The 22,265-nt window shown below is 21.1% G+C and overlaps 1 protein-coding gene across 2 annotated transcripts in view; it reads right to left on the bottom strand.

Annotated features, from left to right (window-relative positions):
- The window catches only part of LOC122498258 (tachykinins), an 83,513-nt gene extending 65,669 nt beyond the window's left edge, over positions 1–17,844 (bottom strand). For both annotated transcript variants that reach the window (XM_043605913.1, XM_043605914.1), the window contains exon 1: positions 17,645–17,844. The gene's annotated coding sequence lies outside the window, so the exon portion shown is untranslated. The remainder of the gene's footprint in view (positions 1–17,644) is intronic.
- Between the last annotated feature and the right edge of the window lie 4,421 nt (positions 17,845–22,265).

Here is a 22,265-nt window from a genome sequence, read left to right as displayed (position 1 = left end):
CGATAACTGTTCACGACTTAAAAGCTCTTCTTCTCTCGCCCTCTCTCTTACTCTACCTGGCTCTCTCTCTCTCTCTTTTCTCTCTTTCTCTCCCTCTCTCTCAACCACTTGTGTATCGAGCGATGCTTTCGTATCGTTATTATCTTTTCAATTGCTTCGCTATTTTATACTTCTACCTCTTCTCAAAAGTGGATTCCAATTTTGTAAAATTTATTGTTATTTGAAATTTATCTGAATAACTTTATTTATATTTAATATAATTTATTTATTATTATTTATTTAATTATTTATTTCAATATGAACATGGCATGCCTTTTAGTACGAAAGTACGCTTTATACTTTTAATAATAATAATAATAATAATAATAATAATAATAATAATAATAATAATAATAATAATAATAATAATAATAATAATAATAATAATAATAATAATAATAATAATAATAATAATATTTAATTAATCAAATTAACCGAAATTTTAAAAAAATACTAATAAATTGAAATCTCACACGATTTTTTTTTATTTTCTCAAACAAAAACTGAGTTTCACTACTGATAACAAATTTTTATGGATTTAACTTGTCTGACAATAAATATTTTATCTACTGACAGTAAAAATTTAAAGACCTTATCCGTTTGTCTGACTGAAATTGACTTTTACTACTGAGAATTTTTTTTAATTTCAAACAATTTATAATATCACTTTTTTTCTACTTATTTTAAATTAGAAGAATTTTGTTCGATGTCTGACTATATGTGGACTTTTACTACTGACAAAATATGTTTAGGTATTTTAATAGTCTGACTCTGGCTATAAATTAATTATTAAATTATTAAATTTTCTTTACTAAAATAAATTAAATTTTTATTACATTGTCTGACTAAAATAATCGCTTACTACTGACAATAAACTAATAGAGACTTAATGTGTCCGACTTTAATTTTGTTTTACTACTGACACTATAAATTATACGAATTTTGTTCAGTGTCAGTCTATGAGTTATTTTACTACTAAAAAATTTTTATTTTACTTTTTCATTTTGTTTTTAATATTTTTTTACATTTTTATTATTGTGTCTGACTAAACTTGATTTTTACTACTGAAAATGTTTTTTAAATACTTCAGACATCTTATAATATCACTTTTTTTTCTACTTATTTTAAATTAGAAGAATTTTGTTCGATGTCTGACTATATGTGGACTTTTACTACTGACAAAATATGTTTAGGTATTTTATAGAGACTTAATGTGTTCGACTTTAATTTTGTTATACTACTGACACTATAAATTATACGAATTTTGTTCAGTATCAGGCTATGTGTTGACTTACTCTACTGACATTAAATTTTTTACTGTTTAAATAGTCTGACTATGAGTTATTTTACTACTAAAAATTTTTTAGTTTACTTTTTCATTTTGTTTTTAATATTTTTTTACATTTTTATTATTGTGTCTGACTAAAATTGATTTTTACTACTGAAAACGTATTTTAAATATTTCAAACAATTAATAATATTACTTTTTTCTGATTATTTTAAATTAGAAGAATTTTATTGAATGTCTGACTATATGTGGACTACTACTACTGACAGTTATTTTATTACTAAAAATTTTTTTAGTTACTTTCTTATTTTATTTTTAATTTTTTTTTACATTTTAATTATCGTGTCTGACTAAAACTGACTTTTACTACTTAAAACGACTTTATAGTTCATAATAAGTATAATATAATATTTTTAGTATAATCAATGAAAAGAAATGAGATAAACTCATTTTTGCATTACTCTTTACCACAAATACGTTCATTAATATAATTAAAATAATTAAATTAGAAAAATGGTTTGAATAAAATAAAATATTTATTATTTTGTTAGTATTTTTATCATAGTGTTAGGGATCGTCCATAAATCACATAATAAATTAAGGAGAAGGGGTAAAAATTGAGAAAAAAAATTGTAAAATTAAAATGAATGAGATTTTTAGAAAATAAATTCAAAATGGATAAAGTGCGAGTAAAAAAGATAATTTCCTAATTGCAATTACATTTTTTTGTCGGTCATTAAAAGTTTCAGGAAACTTTAAAAATCCGTTTATCTGCAAATTAATTATTTAATCAGGTAACACAAAATGGCGAGAAAGAAGCAATATATAAAATAAAATAAAAATTACGTGTCAAGTGTATACGTGTATATAGTATATAGTCTCTTCATCAAGAGTTTTATATGAAAAGGAAAGCAGAGGAGAAAAGTTCATTTCACGTTTGCCGTAAAAGCTCGAAACTAAGGTATTATCTTTCTACATTTAATTGAGCGAAAGTATATACAATAAAGCATACACACATATTTTATATATATTATATATAAAATTATATAATATTACACTTAAAATGTTAGTATAACGCCAATATCTATAATTTTGATTTTAAACAATTCTACAAAGTATAAACAATATATACTTTAAAGTATAGAGTTAATGTTTAGATAAATTCATATTTTTTATGATCAATTAAATTAAATCAATTAAATTTATAATAATTTGTCTATAAATTATAAACATATGTATTCTCTTGAATAGAAATTAATAATTTTTAGAATTTCAATTTTAAAATTTAATACTAATTTCAAAGAGACTAGACGATGAGATGCAAATTTTCGAGAAAGATTTATATACATGAGATCAAAGCTGCAGTGTATGTTTATAACCATATGTTCGTGTATAGTTGAACATTCGAAATTCATATCTAGGGACGAGATCTTCTTCTAATGTATGAAATATTTAAGGACAAGTTTTGTAAAAGCTAAAATTTTGAGGCTAATTAGTAAATTAAAAGTTTTAAAATAATTTTATTTGAAAGGAAAAAAATTTTAAAATATTTAAGACAACAACACTTTAAAGTTATAAATTCTATAGAATATTTCAAAAATTGTAAAAATACAGATTGGAATTAAAATATCTGCGACTTTTGGAATTTTCTTTTAAAACATAATGTTGAAATATTCTCTAATGAAATTAAATAGGCGATTAGAAAAGATAAAAAATGAAAATGTGGGAATATTTCATCGAAATACTTAGAATTGCATTTGGGATTCTGAAAAATTAGAGAGAAAAATAAACTTAAAAAAAATTTTAAAAATATAATTTGTTATGTAAAGTAATTTTTTTTTTTGACTATTAAAGATGAATTTATCCTGCAATATATAACATATTCTCTCAATGTTCGACATTTCCGCATAAATCACTGTTCAATAAAATGCACCTTATATCTGTCGATCGTTTCGATACATTTCACGGACTCTTGTCTCATCTCTTTTGCCATTTCAACGTTTATTCGCCTCTGAATTTTTACCTTAAAAGTCATAAAACCGAAATAGTCGCATTTAAATTTCATGTTCCTCTAGAGTAGTAGTAATACATAAAATAAAGTAAAATAAAAAGGAAAAGCTAAAAAAAAATTCTTTCTCACTTAAATAATATGTTGACATTAAAAAAAATATCAGAATAAATTAGGAACAATGAACTGCTCACTTGTTTCTTTTTAAAAATTTCTTTTAAATTATATAAATTTTAGGGCAATCGATAGTAGAAGATTTAAAGTTGTTTTTTGTTACGTGGCATTTATAATCTGACTGTAGAATCGTTTTTAGTAGTAAAAATCAATTTTAGTCAGACACAATAATAAAAATGTAAAAAAAATATTAAAAACAAAATGAAAAAGTAAACTAAAAATTTTTTAGTAGTAAAATAACTCATAGACTGACACTGAACAAAATTCGTATAATTTATAGTGTCAGTAGTAAAAGAAAATTATAGCCGGACACATAAAGTCTCTATTAGTTCATTATCAGTAGTCAGCAATTATTTTAGTCAGACAAAGTAATAAAAATTTAATTTATTTTAGTAAAGAAAATTTAATAATTTAATAATTAATTTATAGAAAAAGTCAGAGAATTAAAAAACCAAAACCTATTTTGTCAGTAGTAAAAGTCCACATGTAGTCAGACATCAAACAAAATTCTTCTAATTTAAAATAAGTAGCAAAAAAGTGATATTATAAATCGCTTGAAGTTCAAAAAATTGTCAGTAGTAAAAGTCAATTTCAATCTGACAAACGGATGAGGTCTTTAAATTTTTACTGTCAGTAGATAAAATATTTATAGTCAGACAAGTTAAATCCATAAAAATTTGTTATCAGTAGTGAAAAACAGTTTTTGTTATAGAAAATAAAACAAAATTCGTGTGATTTTTCATTTTATGTATTAGTATTTTTTTTTTAAATTTCGGTTAAATTATTTAAAGAAACGTTTTTCGTAGTAAAAGTCAATTTCAGTCAGACAGGATAATTAAAATGTAAATATAATTTAAAATAAATTTAAAAATAAACAAATAATTTTTTGTAGTAAAATAATTTACAGTGTAGCTATTAAAATGACTAAAAATTCATTGACAGTAGTGAAAGTCAACATATAGTCAGACATATTAAGTGACTATTAAATCATTATCAGTAAACGAGAGTTTTATTCAAACAAAGAATTACAATTATTAATCTAATTTATTTTAGTAGTAAAATAACTTACAGTGAAATCTAATTGTTAATTATTAAATTTTTCGAAAGTCCGATATTAGTAGTAAAAGTCTATGTTTAGTCAGACATGGAGAAGAATTTATCTAATTTAGCTTTTGTTGAAAAAAAGTGATATTGTAAATTGTTTTGAGTTTATATAGAAATATCAGTGGTATAAGTCAATTTTAGTCACACATGTGTATAAAGTCTTCTAAATCTTATTGGCAGTAGTTAAAATATTTATAGTCAGACAAGTTATTTTAGGAAAATTTTTTATCGGTGGTAAAACATATTTTTTTGTTAAATAAGTAAGTAAAAAAGGGGAATTTAATTTTTCAAAAAGCGGATTCAGTTTATGTAAATATGGTTTTAGGGGATTTTAATAATTTAAGAGGATAAAAAATGGGATTATAATAAAAATAATAATAATAATAATAATAATAATAATAATAATAATAATAAAGATGATAGCAATACTAAAAAAATTATAATATTTATATTAGTACTAAAAATATTACAAAATTTACTAATAGCAATAATAATAGTAATAGTAATAATAAAAATAATAATAGTAATAATAATAAAAAAACTATCAGTATAATAAATAATAGTTAAAAAAATGGCAATAATAGAAATAATAATGTCAAAATATTATTTTTAGTTTTTTTACGTTATGTTTTCGTAACATTCGTAAGTTTTTCAAAAAAGTGAATCAAATTTATGTATATTAATTAATTCGATGAAATTTTTCATATTATCATTTTGCAAACGGGATAATAATTCGCGCCAATATTAATAATCGTGATCTCCGCAAGCAGATGTGAATGAATAAAAATATGATTTTTAATTTTACTCTCTAAATCTGAATATGTGAAAATTCACATATTTGTACGTTATAAGTCGTCTTCTCGATCAATAAGTGCATATACACTTATAATAAGTGAAATTTCACTCAGAATAAGTGAAAAATTCACTTATTTATAAGTGTATATGCACTTATTGATCGAGAGGACGACTTATAACGTACAATAAGTGAAATTTCACATATTCAGATTTAGAGAGTACCTATTCACAGTTTATATCTTCATTTTGTAATGTAAATTTTTTTAAAATTAATTTTCCCAACATGTTTGCTCCCCACTTATGTATATATATATACAAAGCAAAAAAAAATTTAATTAAGTTTTCAACATAGTTAATACAAACAACTGAGGCGTGATTACCGCTATTTCTATATTGTCGAAAATGATTAATTATACACACCATAGTATACATATTAACTGATGTATAATATGTAACCACCTAACAAACAAACAAACAAAAAAAGGTTTTGAAATTGTTTCACATTCATTGTTTTGAAATATGTAAGCGGTTTAAAAGCAATTTTGTCTTTATACAACGTATATATATTCTCGTTCACTAATGAATGTGTGTAAATGAAAAATCAATACTTAATCGATGCATAAAATATTGTTCGAGGACACATACGTATTATATTCCATTAAAAAAATGAAAAAAAAATGTGTTTTTTTATTTTGCAAAAATATAAATTTTTGTCTCTTTGATTGCAGTGACAGTATGTATAATATGGACATATATACATACCTGTTGACAAAAAGAATTTTTATATTGAATTTTTAAGGAGATTAAAATCCCTATTGAATTATCCACTTTTTATAGAGGAAAATTTTGCAATGATGATTAACAATTGCTTCTTGTTCTCCTGCGAGATTAAGAGATTTATTATTCTAATGTTTTCTTTTTGTTATAACAATTTCCCCACCCACTTCTTTTTTTATTCGTTAAATTTTGTATTATTTTTGAATCAGTATTAATTCTATTAAAAAGTTTATTACGTAGTTCCATAAATTGCGTTGGTAATTATTTTTCTATAATTTCAAGAAATTTTTATTTATTTTTTACTATTTATATTATTTTTGTTTTTATTATTATTTACTGGCAATGCGATGAGACAAGTAAAACGAGTGTAAATCAAAATATTATTATTATCATTATTGTTATTATAATTATTTTTCTTATTGAAATTATTATTGCCACTTTCTATCATAATTTTTTTTTTCTATTATTTTTTTTATTTAAATATTTATCAGTATCAATCAGTATTATTTTCTAAAATGTTATTATAAAACTATCACTTCATAAAAAAATATTACAATGAAAATTACTATTTATAATTAAAATTATAAAATTCGCATTATAAATAGTAATTTTCAGTTTTTATAAATTTTTTTAATTTATAATTTGTAAAACCGGGAAATAACCGGGAATTTAATTTGACCGGGAAAAACCGGGAGTAACTCAGGAATTTTATGCTAAACTGGGAATTTTTTCACCAAATTAAAAAAAATTTTGTTATTTTAATTTGTTTTTAAAAAATCGCTTTGTATAATTCAATTTTTATAGATATTTATAATGTTCTCTAAATTTGAATTCGTTAAAAATAATTAATTTGATAGTAAAAAATCAGTCACTGATTCAAATATAGTATGTAAATAAATTTTTAAACAATTATCGAAATAATAGAAATGTTATGAAATTCAACTGAAAATAATTCAATTTGTTAAAGAATTTCATTAAAAAATTTTAATAAATCGAATTTTCAAAGTATTTTAATTTAATAATTGATAAATAATTTAAATTTATAATGAGCCACATTTTTATGGATTCATGTTTCTTAGTGCGAAGATAATTAATTAAAATTTTTATTATTTAATTTAAAAAAAGGTACACACTTAAAATTTTTTAATAAAATTGAATTTTCGCAAAGTTTTTTTTTAAATTTTGAAAAATAAGATTTTTGAAATTTTTCAATTCTGCTGTTTCAAGATAATTTAATTTTTATAAAGAAATAATTGAAAATTTTTGAAATAATTAACATTTCTTTACATTCTATTCAAAATAATTAATTTCTTTTAAAGAATTTTATTTAAATTTTTCTAAAATATAATCAAGGGAAGTTAATCACCGTAATTAATAATTATAATTTTATTTTTAAAAATTTCTTCACAATATATTCAATTATTTTCATAAATAATAAAACTCATTGCAGAATTTCAATTATTTTGAATAAAATTTTATTAAAATTCGTCGAAAGAAAGAATTTAATTATTTCTAGAAACTGTAAAAAAATTCTTCTCAAGAATTCAATTATTCCTATAAATAGCAAAATTCTTTAGATTTACTAAATTCTTTTGAATATTATTTTTAAAAAAATTCTTCACAAGAATCCAATTATTTTCATAAATTTCCATAAAATTCTAAAAAAACAATTTAATTATTTTTAAAGGTATTGTAATAAAATTCTTCGCAGAAATTCAATTATGTTTAAACATTTTTTTAAATTCACCTCAAAATTTCAATTTTCATTATAAATAATTAAATTGTTTTCTACAATTCAATTATTTTCAAAAATTTTAATAAAATTCTTCGCTAGAATTCAATTATTTTCATAAATAATAATATTCTTTGGAAGGATTCTATTTTATGCATAATTTATATTTCTCAATAATAATATTGTTCAGAAACTCATTCTTTTCTTTTGGAAAAGAAACATTACATATTCTATTCTATTTGTTAATTACAAATTTTAATTGAAAATGAAATTGAAACTTTTTAAATTTTTAGAAAATAAAGGAAAAAATTTTACTTAAAAAAATGTTCTGTTACATTTATTTACAAATTTCTTTAATTGTAAAACTATTCTACAACATCTTAATAACTTTTTTTAAAATAAATATTTAATCAAATATTATTTTTCCATAGGAATTAAGAATTACAAAAATTTCAAATTCAAATCTTTTGAAATTCAATAACTTATTAAGAATGGTTTATAATAATTAAAGATGACAGAGTGATAAAACCATTGTTTTATATTATAATTATAAGAATATAATTAAAGTAACTTTTTCAAAATTATTTTCATCATTTCAAATCAATTATTATTTTCTAAAATTTGTAATTATTTTTTATGGAAATAATTGAAAAAATTTTATTATTTATAAAAATAATTCAATTATTACGAAGGTATTTATAAGAAATTTGTAAATAATTGAATTTATGAGAAATTTTTATTATTTATGAAAATAATTAAATGTTTGCATTCTGTTTTTGGGAATTTGAAATTGATTTGTATTGAACTTTGGGGAAGAATTTTGTTATTTATAAAGAAATTGGGATTTTGATGAGAATTTTTTTTAAATTTGAAAAATAATTGAATTTTATGAGAAGAATTGCTATAGTATTTAAATAAAAAAAATAATACAAATTAATATTTTAGTAAAAAAAAAATTAGGCCCAGAGGAAATATTCATAGATTATTAATTAATTGGAAAAGAAAGTTGAGTTTCGAGAACGATATTTGATAAGATGAAAAAAAGGAGATAGAGCCAAATTGTGACGAGTTAATATAGCCTATGAAAATTGTATTTCATCTTAAACAATGTTCAGGTGATTTTATATTAACTGAGATTCCGTGGCTTCGTAAAGCACATGAAGTTATGTTACTTTACGTCTAATTACATACTTCGATCGAATTTCTCCGACGGTTGAGCGTCAAGGCTAATTATATTTTGCTCTTGGGATGCTGCTATATAGTTTTATAGTAAAAACCCCTCCATTGAGCTTCAGTTAGCTTTTTCAGTTGCATTCAGTCAATAGGAAACCCTACTTCACATCTCAAGTATTCTATCCCCCTTTTCATCATGATAATATTACTACTTCTTTCATGTAAAAATTATATTAAAATTTATGTATTAGATTATTTTTTTCAAAGTTGTACGCTCGTATCAAATATTATCCGATTTATATACATATATATTTCATTTCTATTCGAGAAATTAAAATTTCAATTTTCTTTTGCAGAAATATTAAAATTAAATTAAAATTAAAAAGGACAGTATTTTTATTTCTTTTTAATTTATAGTTTGTTTTGTAATAAAATATTTTTAGTAATAACTTTCTCAGTAATGTATTTTGTGAAAAGAAGAAGAAAAAAAAATTAAAATAGAAAATTAACAATTTATTTTGAAGTGCAATCTCTTTGTCGGATCTAATATTGTGCTTTACTACTGAAAATCTCTTGACTATTGTAAACTGAAGAACAAAGGTATTATTTACACTTTCTTCGTTTCATTCTTTTTGTTTTCTATTTTGAGAAATAATAAAAAAGTGAAAAATGAGAATTTCGAAATAAAAAATCTAATAATGTACGTTTTTTGTATACATATAATATATATGGTTAAAATAAGTTTTCGAATAAGTTCTGTGCAGCTGGAGGTTGCGTTAACATGTAAATGGAGGGCGTGCACGACATAAGATAAACATCGGATCGTTATAAGGTGAAGTACTCGTAATGCAGAAAACGGAATGCGGGAAAAGTCTCCTGAGAACCTTATAATAAACTTATTTAGTTCATGACAGACTTGTTACAAAAGTTGACGAAGCAAGAGTCAAGCACTGAAGTAGTTTTCCTTTATTTTATATATAATAATACGTATGTGTATATACGATTTTTTGAAATTAAACTGTCAAGAGTCTTTTTTGCATAACTACATATATATATATTTTTTTTTTTTTGCGTGAAATTTGACATAATAATTTTAATTGAACTTTTTTTCCTGATGAAATACTAGGATTTTTAATAATTTCTAGTCGAACGAAAAAAAATTTATTTGATTCAATCAATTTAAATTATTCAAAAAATATTTACTTGATTCAACTAATTTTCATTTGGACCAAAAAAATTTATATTTGATTCAAATAACTGGAAATATATATATGAATTACATTTATTAGAACCAAATAAATTAAAATGTTTTATTTTTTAAAAACTAATTATTAGAAAGCAGAAACATATTTTTTGTTCTTTTTAGTTATTTTTTAGTTGTTTTTAGATATTTTCAGATTTTCGTTTTTAGTTATTTTTTAGTTTTTGTTACTAGATATTTTTTAGTTTCTGTTTTTAGTTGATTCATAGTTTTCGTTCTAGAAGCAAAAAATATTAAAAACTAATATTTATTTTTAAAAAAACTAAAAACTTATTATTGATAATCAAAAATACTAAAAAGTATTTTCCATTTTCGGAGAAGAATGAAAAAAGTGATTTTTAGTTGAAAAAAATTGAAGAAATTAATTTTTAATAACGAAAGCAATTAAAAACTTATTTTTGGTTCAAAGAAAATAGTGAATAGTAAGTTTTAGTTGGAAAAAAATACTAAGAAGTAATTTTTGTTGCAAAAAATACTAAAAAATAAGTTTCATTTGCAGAAAATATTAGAAATTAATTTTCAGTTACAAAAAATATTCAAAGCTAATTTTTAGTCACGAAAAAAACTAAAAACTTATCTTTGATTACAAAAAAATACCAAAAAGTAATTTTTTAGTTAAAAAAAATATTAAAAATAAATAGTAAATAATTAATTGAATCTAATAAATTAATTTATTTAACACAAATAATAACTTATTTAAAACTGATCTTTCATTTATTTTAATCAAATATTTGAGTTTTTGATGGAAATAAAAATTACTCCTAATAGATCGAGAAATTTGTCATAAAAAATCTAAATTGAACAGTTATTTAAATTCGTTACTATTATAATAATTTTCCATATGTGAAAAGAAAATTTTAAAATTATTCCTTGAAGTAAAAAATTTATTGTCAAATAAAAATATATAAATACTAGCTTTCGTAGCCCTCTTTGACGGGTTTTATTTGTGTAAATAAATTCTAAAAAAAATTTGTTATAAAATAACTGCTACTATTTATTATTATCAATTTATTTTCCACTTTGAATTCTTTTGAAGTTTTAAAAATTATAGAATGAATTTTTTTATTGTATAACTTTGAAAAAGGGCTTTTGAGCCCTTTATATTTATTATAAACTATATTTATTCATTAAATAAATAAATATAGTTAAAATAATTTTTCAAACATTTTTTGAAAATAATTAAAATATAAAAGTTAAAATACCTTAAATCGAAAAGGAAACATTAAAGTAGAAAAATCAAAAGATGAAAAATAAATTTTAAAAATTAAAATATAAAAATTGAAAGAAAACATTATATTGAAAGGATAATTTAAGAAAATATTACTAACCAAATTTTAAAAATTAAATAAAATGATTTTTAAAAGGAAATGTTTTCATTCATGTAGAAGTATGAAAAAATTAAAAATAGAAAATTTCTCGTTCTAATTATAAATTTGCAAAGAAAAAATGTTTTTAGTGAGTATAAATGTGATTATTAGGTACTACTTTTGAAAAATTCACTTTATCTGAAAATTGTAAATCAACCAATTTTTTTTTTCATTTTTTTGAATTTCATCTGACGGTGGAGTAGTTTAAATAAAAATATATCTTCAGGCAAAATATGAAATGTATATGTGAATCATGTAGGAGCTTCAAAAATGATAAAATCACGCTTTTTCCGAGATTTTACTTATCGGTTGCGGTGAATTCATGTGCGCTCTCGATGTAGGTGATTATTCGAATTTAAATTTAGAAATGTTAATATTAAGACTGCCAATCAAAGTGCATGTTATATTTCAATTTTTATTCAAATTAAATATATTTTTTTTTGTTATGATTATTTTTATTATTGTCATTAAGTTATTATTATTTTTCATTTTATTTTATATTTTATTTTATTTTACTTTTTAGTTGGTACATTTCACTATTTCACTATTATTATTATTTATCTTATTTTTTATTATTAATTATTATTAATGATCTCTGGGCTTCAGGAATCGAACCACTGACCCTAAGTTTCACTCACTAATTCATGTGCCTTAACGACTACGACCGTCGTCAATTAATTTTTATTATTATTATTATTATTATTATTATTATTATTATTATTATTATTATTATTATTATTACCTATTATTAATATTTATTATTACTACATAAATATTTATAATAAAAAATATAAATAAAACAAATAGAAAAAGAAAATAGAAAGGAAAAAAAATCTGCATGAAAGAAAATAAAATAAATTTGTTTATTGAAAAAGGAAAAAAAATAAATTTCAATATTTGTATATCTATCTTTTTTAGTGAAATAAATAATTTATTATATTAACGGTATATCTAAAATGCTTTTATCTCTAATGCTCTTTGTGGTGAAAAATAAAAGTAAAGGATAACAATCATATTTCTCCAACCACAAATTGTAAAACTTGGAGATGGCTGTGACTTTGCAGAAGAACTTAATTAAGCTTCCTGAAACCAATCAACCTTTTATGTCTGTGGCTCGTATTTTAATTCGCCGAGCTTGAATATAAATCAAACACTCGCAGATTTTAAAGAAAATATATATGCAAGTGAAGATCCGTTATTTTAATCCTATTTGTATAGGAAATTGTTTAAATAAATTATTTATTCTCCTTTCTTTTTTGTTTCTACTCTTTCTTCTTCTTTCTGATTAATTTCCTAATTTTTTTTCTATTTCATTCATATTCTGTTATTTTTCTATTATATTTTTTTTATTATTTTGTTATTATTTATATTAATATATTTTATTATTATTTTTATCATTATTATTATTTTTATTATTATTATTATTATTATTATTATTATTATTATTATTATTATTATTATTATTATTAAAAATTAATTATTATTGTTATCATTAATAATTATCATTGTTCTAATATAAAAAAATTACACTTGTCTATTTTGTAAAATATTTTTTTTAACACACTTATTTTCTTTATAGTTTTCAAATTTTTTGCATTAAAATAAACGCTCTGCAATTTTTCAAGTTCACGATCACATTAAAGAGAAATGGAGAAAAAAAATTAAAATATAGACATATAAAAGTAAAAAGGGTTCTTTCTGTCTTTAACGGAAAACACATAAAAATAATATACAAATGAAAAAAAAAGAACGTAAGAGAGAAAGAGAAATCTCTCGCATTAAATGAAAATGAGAAACGTGAGAAGGAACCGAAAATACATAATTGACCCTGGGACTTTTATTTTTTTAAATGCCTTTAAACTACGTGAAAATAAAAAAAAACCGTATTATATAATATTGAATATTATAACTCGTCATAGGAAGGTTACAGGTGAACATTTTTAATGCCATTGAAAGGTTCATTTGTAGTGAGTAGAGAAAAGAAATAAAGTTAAGAAAAATTAAGTAGAATGAGAGAGAATTTAAAGAAAAATTAATATTTTAAGCTTTAAATTTAATATTTGAAGTAATTAATTTAATTTTTGGTATTATTTCGCAATTTTGGTATTTTACCTTATTATTTAGTATTTTTCCTTATTATTTGGTATTATTTGATATTATTAGCTATTTTTTTGTATTATTCGGTAGTTTTGGTATTTTTTGTATTTTCTCCTTTTAATTTGCATTATTTAGTATTTTTTCCTATTATTTGGTACTTTTTTGAATTATTTCCGATTGTTTTAAATTATTTGGTATTATTGGGTATTATTTGGAATTATTTGGTATTATTTGGCAGTATTTTCTAATTATTTTGTACTAATTTTGTACTATTTTAAAATTCACTATTTTAGAATCCACTATTTTAAACACTGAACTAATAATATTAAACCTCATTTTAATTACCAAAAGATAATTATATTTTCGTTTTGTCTTAAAATTGTTTAGAAAATAATTTAGAAAAAGAAATTCAATTGCTCGCCTCTGTAAAATAGGTTTCATCAAAAAGAAATTTGCAATATACAAAGACAAAATGTTCCTTTGATATTGAAATGAATCAATGACTATCTCAGTTTCGTTATTTTATTTTTTATTTTCTCTTTATTTTTATCTTAAGAAGACTTGTAATACACTTATTCGGTAGTTTAAGGATTTTCTTTTTATATGCAAATCCATTAATCGATACGTAGTTATAAAAGCAAAAGAAAAGTCATTTTATAGTTCCCAGCAAATGAATTTTTATAGAATTTAATTCTCAACTGGCAATTGACACACTGCGAGAAAATAATTGAAAACTATTTTCAAAATTTATTAGCAACAAAATTTTTACTTTCTGTCTTAAAAAAAAAATATTTTCTTTTCGTTTATTATTTTATTTTTCGTTTATTATTATTATATTCTTTTCTTATTAATTTTTTTTTTATTTCACGAAATATTTATTCGTGAAATATATTATAAGTTAATTACAAAAAAGAATTTGTTATATTATTTAAAAAGGAAAAGTTTTCTTTTTCGTAATTGATGATTTTTTCTTCACGGAAAGTATTAATTAAATTATTTTAATTATTACGAGTTTTGTCCGATTAGAATTCGATTCATATCAGTAAAAATTAATTACTCCCTTCTTATCTCAACAAAGGGAAATTTATGCTTTTGTTAAGGGAAAAATGAAAATTATTTGAATTAACAAACCACTCATAAATCTCTCAGTTGTTTTAATTTTTTTCCTTTTATTTTCCGCATTGTAATTTCGATGAAAATTAAAAATTTTTTATTTTTTTTAAATTAATTATTAGAAAGTAGAAACTATATACTATTTTTTTAAGTTATTTTTCAGCTGTCGTTTTCGATTTTCTAGTTTTCGATTTTAGTTATTTTTTAGTTTTTATTTTTAGAAAATAAGTAGAAGTTTAGAAAGTAATTTCTAAAAAAAAAATATTAAAAACTAATTTTTAATTGCAAATGAAACTAAAAACTTATTTTTGGTAACAAAAAAAGACTGAAAAGTAATTTCCACTTGAGAAAAAAAAGGAAAAGTGATTTTTAGTTGTAAAAATATTATAAAACTAATATATAGTAACGAAATCAATTAAAAAAATATTTTTCGTTACAAGAAAATAGTAAGCGCAGTAAGTTTTAGTTGGAAGAAAATACTAAGAAGTAATTTTTGCAGCAAAAAAAATACTAAACAATAATTTTTTTGTAAACAAAGTAATAAAAACTAGTTTTTAATTATAATGAAAACTAAAAAATTATTTTTTGGTTACCAAAAATATTAAAAATTAATTTTTTGTTAATAAAATAAATAAATAAAAGAAAATAATTACTAAAAGTAATTTTCAGTTCCATAAAAACTAGAAAAATAAGTTTTATTTACAAAAATATTGTTAAATTAATTTTTAGTTACAGAAAATACTAAAAGCTTATTTTTAGTCACAAAAAAACTAAAAACTTATCCTTGGGTTACAAAAAAATACTAAAAAGTAATTTTTTAGTTGCAGAAAATATTAGAAATTAATTTTTAGTTACAGAAAATACTAAAAGATAATTTTAGTCACGAAGAAAAGTAAAAAAACTAGAAACTTATCTTTGGTTACAAGGAAAATACGAAAAAGTAATTTTTTAGTTGCAGAAAATAATAAAAAGTAATTACTAAAAACTTATTTCTGGTAAGAAAAAAATCAAAAAGTAATTTTTAGTTGAAAACAATAATGATTAATTTTTAGTACAAAGAAAAAGAAAACTTATTTTTGGTTACAAAGAAATTAGTTTTCCTTTTAGTTATTTTTTAATTTTCGATTTCGGGTATTCTTTAGCTTTTGATTCTTTTAGTTTTCGTTTTTAATTTTTTTTTTATAGTTTTCGTTTGCAGTTACATATTTTCTAGTTCTCGGTTTTTTTTCGTTTTCGTGTTTAGTGGTTTCTTAGTTTTCATTTTTAGTTAGTTTATGTTTCAATAAAACAATTCTAAATTGAATTAATATTTGAAAATAAATTTTCTTTTTTCTCTCCAAACGTGTGAGTGAAAATAAAATATTTTTTTTCTTGACAATGTACAAATTATTTATGGAGCAATGTAGCTTTTACGAGATAAATTGATATTAATGTTATAACCGAAAAATAATACAATGAAATTGATTTATCTATTGTAACCAACGTGAGGTCGTGGGACCACGGCTAAAATGAAATTTACTGCGAATTTCATCATTAAATTTCAAGATTCATTCATCCCTGACCAGAATATTATCTGCTATCATGTTAAGTTAATTATAAAATATTCTACTTTATCAAATTTTCCGATAAATAAAAATATTTAATCAGAATATTGTTAATAATTTCACTTTGTTTTCTATTATATTTCAATTTTTGGGGAGTTTATATTATCAATTTTCCCAATGGGAAAATTTACTCAAAATGTAAATTTCAAAACTCGTTAAAATACATCAAATTTCCATTAGGAAAAGCTTTAAGTTTTAGAAATTTGGTATTTGAAAGCTTCAACTTTAATACCTTGTATCTGCAAAAGATTCAAGTTTGTGAAGCCTGCTGCTTTCGCTTTGAAGTTTAAAGAATATGTAAAATTTTTCAATATAGCAAACTTTGCATTCTCTATCTGATAAAATAATAGAGAAAATAAATTTTTCCTTTTATTGAGACGATCGGATATTTAAAAAATTTTAGAAGTAAAAAATAGTAAGAAAAAAAGTTAATTGGGAATTTTCCCAATTCCAATAATGGTAAATTTTACCAAATTCAATTTTACTTTTTTTGTCTTTGATTTAAAGAATCGGATAAATTTCATTTCAATGTTTTCAAAAGTTTTTAATTGTCAATAATACATTTTTCATTTATTTTTCTGTTTCAATTAAATGATTAAATTATTATTTAAATATTAATTAATTTATTTTACTAATTTATTTTTTATATAGTCTATTTAGTGTCTAATTGAAGTCTAGTTTTTTATTATCAATAAAAATTAATAAAAATAAATAAAAATATACAAATTAAAATAAATTAATTAATTAAAATAATAAAATTATTATTTAATAATTAATTTATTTATATCTTTTTATTTACTTTTTTTTTATTCATAGTTTTTATAAAGTTTACATGAAGTATATTTAATTATTAATTAATTATCAATTCATTATTAATTTTATCAATTTATTTAATAATTATTATTCAGTAACAAAATTCGGCGTAAAAATTAAAATTTGCAAACTATCGGTTTGCAATGATTAAAATATAATTTCCAACTAAATAATTAGTGAAAAGAAAATGAAAAATTAGAAGTTTTGGAATTTTTCTCTAAACACTTGGTTGTCCTCAATTTTTGAGTTTCATCAATTTTTTTCCCTACTAAGTAAATATTTCGTTCTTCAAGACTTACCTTTTTTCTTGTTGAATAAAAAATCGGTGGAGAGTTTTGAAATTTTTTTGGAAAGTCAGCCAAAAAAAAAACGGGTGGAATTTTTTTTGTTTTGCAGAAAATTAATGGTCCTGGTGCAAATCTGTCACAAGAGAGCTTCTGATTTTTCTCAAGTAGCCAAGTCAGCGTGACAGACAAGAGCAGACTGACGCTCCGCGTGTTTCAAATCTATACGTAGACCGGTGTGAATGTGACGTCACACAAGCTCAGAGCCAATGAAAAGTAAGAGCTTGCAAGTTACCACGAGTAGAAAAGGATAGATGGGGTGAGGGGGGATTTTGTGATCCCACCTCCGCAAAAAAGGGAGTTTGCACCTGAGTCACCTGGATGACCACTAATTCGTTCTTCTTCTTCTTCTTCCTCTTCTTTTTTTTTCTTTCTTTTTTCTTCTTCTTCTTCTCCTCCTCAATCTTTCCCACGTGAGTTTCTTAAAAGAACTTTGTACCTCGAGATCTTCTAAAGTTTCTACTTTTTTTTTCTCTTTGAATCTCAAAGCTTTCTGCTATTACATAATTGAGACGCGAAGTAACTAATTATTTAGATAGCGAATTTAGACAAAAAAAAAAAAAACGGAAATAAAATTAGAGTAAAGAATAGAATTGTAAAATCACATATAGAGAGTGTTAGATAAATTATTAAAGTGAATTTTAGTTCTGATGAATATTGAAACTTATTTTTAGTTCTGGAAAAAATTAAATAACTTTTCTGTTACAAAGAATAGTAAAATGAATCTAGTTTGAAAAAAATATTAAAAAGTAATTTTTGGTTACAAAAATACTACAAACTGATTTTTAGCTGCAAAGGAATATTAAAAATTAATTTTTAGTTACAGAAAATAACAGAAATTAATTTTTAGTTGCGAAACAAAATAAACACTTATCTTCGGTTATAAAGAATTACTAAAAAGTAATTTCTAGTTGCAACAAAATACTAAAAACTAATTTTTATCTATAAAATAACTTAAATAATTTGTTTGGTTATAAAAAAAATACAAAACAGTAATTTACAGTTCCAAAAAATACTGAAACATAATTTCTTTTTCAAAAGAAAAATTAAAAATTAATTTTTAGTTACAGAAAATACTAAAAACTATTATTCAGTCACGTAAAAAACTAAAAACTGTTTTTGGATTAGAAAGCAGTACTAAAAAGTAATCACTAGCTGCAAAAAATACTAAAAATTAATTTTTAGTTACAACGAAAACTAAAAAGTCACTTTTGGAAACAAAAAATACTAAAAAGTAACTTTTTGTTGCAAAAAAACTAGTTAGAGTGAAAATTAAAAATTTATTTTCGGTGAGAAAAAATACTAAAAAGTCATTTTTAGAAGCAAAACAATTCTAAAATGTAATTTCCAGATCCAAAAAATACAGGAAAAAATTTTTGTACAAAAAAATATTGTAAATTAACATCTATTTACAGAAAATACTAAAAAGCACTTTCCAGTTTCGAAAAAATACTAAAAAATTATTTTTAGTTGCAAAGAAAACTAAAAACTTACTTTTGGAAACAAAATACTAAAAAGTAACTTTTTGTTGCAAAAAAAAAGTTAGAGTGAAAATTAAAAATTTATTTTTGGTGAGAAAAAATACTAAAGAGTAATTTTTAGAAACAAAAAAATTCTAACAAGTAATTTCCAGTACTAAAAAAACTGAAAAAAAAATTTTTTCACTTAAAAAAATTAAAAATTAATTTTTAGTTACAGAAAATACTAAAAACTTTTTTTTTTATTACAAAGAAATATTAAAAAGTAATTACTAGTTGCAAAAAAATACTAAAAACTAATTTTTAGTTACAAAGAAAACTGATAACTTACATTTGGAAACAAAAAATACTAAAAAGTATATTTTATTCGCAAAAGAATACAAAATCTAATTTTTAGTTAAGAAAAATGAAAAACTTATTCTTGGTAACAAGGAAATACAAAAAAGTAATTTCTATTTGTAAGAAAATTCTAAAATCTAATTCGTATTTGCAAAAAAAATACTTAAAACTTATTTTTGGTTACAAAAAAATACTAAGAAGTAATTTTTGTTGCAAGAAAATAGTAAAAACTAATTTTTATTTGCAAAATAAAACTAAAAACTTATTTATGCTTACAAAAAATACTAAAAAGTATTTTTTTGTAAAAAATAATACTAATAACTATTTTTCATTTCCGAAATAAAAATGTATGTTTTTGATTTCAAAGAAATGCTAAAAATTAGTTTTTAGTTACAAAAACAGCTTAAAATTAATCAAGACAAACATTAGGCAATTTTTTTTTTTTTTTTTTTGAGCTAAAATTATAATAACTAGAGAGATTATTTTTATTTATGATTAATTTGATATTTTACTCTCGTGCATAGAAAGAATTTTTAACAGTATAAGAGAATACATAATGGACGTAAGAAAGAACGATAATTATTCCAGTTTTATTGTAGTTCGTCGTTGGTTTTACTCTAGAAAAACTATAAACGCTCGCAGGAGAATTCATTTTTTCTCTATATGTATGAACTCTATACTTTTTTCAATGAAATTCTTTAATGATCTCAACGTGAATGAAGATGCGAGAGCTTTTTTTCAGTATTACTTATTTGATTAATAATATTATTAATTATAATAATAAATTTTTATGCAACTAATAATTAGGTACATAATGAATTATTTGTGTTATCAGTTAATTAAAGAATTAATTTTTATTAATTATTTTGGTAAAAAAATAATTTTCTAATTAATTATTTAATTAAACAATATTTGTTACACAACTAACAATAATAAGAAACAATAATTATAATAATTTCTTGGTTAATGAATTATATAAATTACTAATTAATTAATCATCTTATTAATTGTTTATTAAACTAACTACGTATTTACTTAACAAATTGTTTAATCAATTAATTAGCAAATTTATTTTTTGCTTAGCTGAACAATTAATTAATTAATTTTGTAAATTAGCAAATTTATTGATTAAACAATTCGTTAGCTAAATATGTAGTTAGTTTATTAAATAATTAATTAGCTGATGAATTAATTAGTAATTAATATAATTCATTAACCAAGAAATTAGTTAATTATTTACCAAATGAATTAGTTGTCAATTTGAATTAGTTAATTATACAATTTATTAACTAACTAAGTAATTTGTCAATTGGCCAATTAAACATTTAGTATAAATAAGTACGTTCGTTAAACAAATAATTAGCTGACTAATTAAATAGTTATTTGAATAATCAAATAACTGAGTAATTAGATAATTAAAAAATTAATTAGCTGGTAAATCAATTAGTAAATTATACAATTAATTAGCTAACTAAGAAATTATTTGATTAAATAAATAATTACCCAATTAATTATCTGTTTAATAAATTTTCTAATTACACAATTAATTTGCTAACTAAATAATTAGTAAAATTTAATATTCAAGAAACGTGTTTTATTAAATTAAATTAATTTCCTTTTTTTTAAAGAAAAAATTGAAACTAGTTATCGAACCAATGAAATCGTTACAAAAACTTTTAAAGGCGACATCAATAAAATCGTTAACTACAGGTATTACCAGAAACATAGTAGCCAGAGACTGAAATACTAGAAATAAAAGAAAATTACCAGTTTGCTTAATAACAGTAAGATAACGACTTCTTCTACAATTTCGCTAATTAAATCATTATTTTGATTTTAAATTATGTAACATTGTTCAAAGTCCATATATAAAAAAAATATTAGGGGCGGAATAATTATGACATATTTTTATTTTATTCTCCACTTTTTTCTTAAATAAACCCTTTATTTTCTATACAAATTTGCTAATTTTTCATACTTACTGTTAGTTGAGGATTAGGAAAATGAGAATATTAGACATACTTGGAAATAATTTGTTATTTACGTATTATTTTTATATTATTAATTATTCTTATGCTTGTATCCTTATATTCGTATTCTTATGTATTCTTACAAACGTATATATTTGAAAGATTGTTTTGTTTAATTAGTGATTAATTTGAATAATTCTCCTTATTCTCCATTGTGATAATCTGGTTAAATTTACAGTCCTTTGTTTTAGCCTTGTGTTATAACACCTGCTTCTTGAAGACGATGTCTCAATTATTTTTTTAGACAAGCTTTTTACATTTTGAAAGAAATTTTTTTAAATTTAAAAAATAATGTGTTTATTTTAGTAGAAAAACATTTTATTCTTTACTTAAAAATGAATTTTATTTAAAAATGACACTTTACATTCCAATTATAATTAATTACAATTGCAATTCTTTACAATTATTTGATTAAAATAACCAATAATTGTCTATTATTAAATAAATATTTACTTGAATCAAATAATTTTTATTTAAATCAATTAATTGGTATTTGAACCAATAATTTGTATTTCTAAGCAAATACTGTTTAATTGATGCAAACAAAAATTATTCGATTAAAGTAAATATTTATTTGATAATAGACAATTATTGGTTATTTGAATCAAATAAATTTTTTTCTAGTGTAGAGAATTTATTTTTCTTTAATTAAAACAAAATTTCAATTCACTTTTTAAATCAAAAATAAGTTTATAGTGAAAAGTCGTCATATTTAACTAGTGACTATAA

The sequence above is a fragment of the Leptopilina heterotoma genome, unplaced genomic scaffold (assembly GCF_015476425.1).
Source record: "Leptopilina heterotoma isolate Lh14 unplaced genomic scaffold, ASM1547642v1 Lhet_144, whole genome shotgun sequence".
NCBI lineage: Eukaryota > Metazoa > Arthropoda > Insecta > Hymenoptera > Figitidae > Leptopilina > Leptopilina heterotoma.
Note: the sequence above shows the minus strand (reverse complement) of the source record. Positions and strands in the feature narration are given on the sequence as shown.